We start from the raw sequence: 954 nt of genomic DNA on the forward strand, positions 1-954 counted from the left end.
TCACGACTAACTATATCCTATATTTTTCAGGTATTACTACCGTGAATTTTCTCATCCAGTGTAAGTACTATATACTTTTATTGTTCTGTTATTTTTTTCTAAAGTTAAAGCTTTGAATGTTTCACAATTTTAATTATGCATTTTTACTGATAAGAATGTTAATGACAACCTTCATATGATTGACAGACCATCTACTCAGCCTATTTCTTTCTGGTACGGTTTTCATTGGCTGCCGTAGGTATTTTCCCAGAATTCAGTAAATCCATTACTTTCGGAATGCTCTTTCATGGAAGAAGAATTTGCATCCTAAATCTTTTTACTTTTGGATTGATCGAGTATCTTCGTTTGTCCCTTCATATCCTCTGTAGGATATGGTATAGTGATTAAGGGACTTATAAGGCAGGATTTGCTATTGTCTGTCTGTTGGAGTTTATGTGACCTTTCTATGTCCTGAGATTTGGACCAGAGTGGTACTATAGTAAATTCACATCAACCATGCATCTGATGTCTAGGCCAGTCCCTGACGACGCTCCTGATTTTCTGTTAATGAACCAATCACAGGGCTGGAAACTCGGTCTCTCTAGAGTTCACATAGGCAGGATGTATGTTCCCCCTCCCTTGAGGGATACGTCTTTCATAAGTATCCATCAGGAGAGGTGGAACATACATCCTGCCTATGGGAACTCTCTCGAGAGACTGAGAATTTACACCCCTTTGATTGGTTTATCAACAGCTAATCAGGAGCGTCATAAGGGACTGGCCTAGACATCAGATGCACGGTTAATGTGAATCTATTTGTCGTGATAGCCATCCCAGCATGCCTGCAGGTATCATTTAGAACCGGGTGATTCTGTTCTTGGAATTATCGCTGGCAATATATTTTTTCGAGGTCGAGTAAGGACTGGACAGTCTGATGTCAGATACCAGTGACGTTCTGTTTTGGAACAATTGAGC

The sequence above is a fragment of the Macrobrachium nipponense genome, chromosome 22 (genome assembly GCF_015104395.2).
Source record: "Macrobrachium nipponense isolate FS-2020 chromosome 22, ASM1510439v2, whole genome shotgun sequence".
Lineage (NCBI taxonomy): Eukaryota > Metazoa > Arthropoda > Malacostraca > Decapoda > Palaemonidae > Macrobrachium > Macrobrachium nipponense.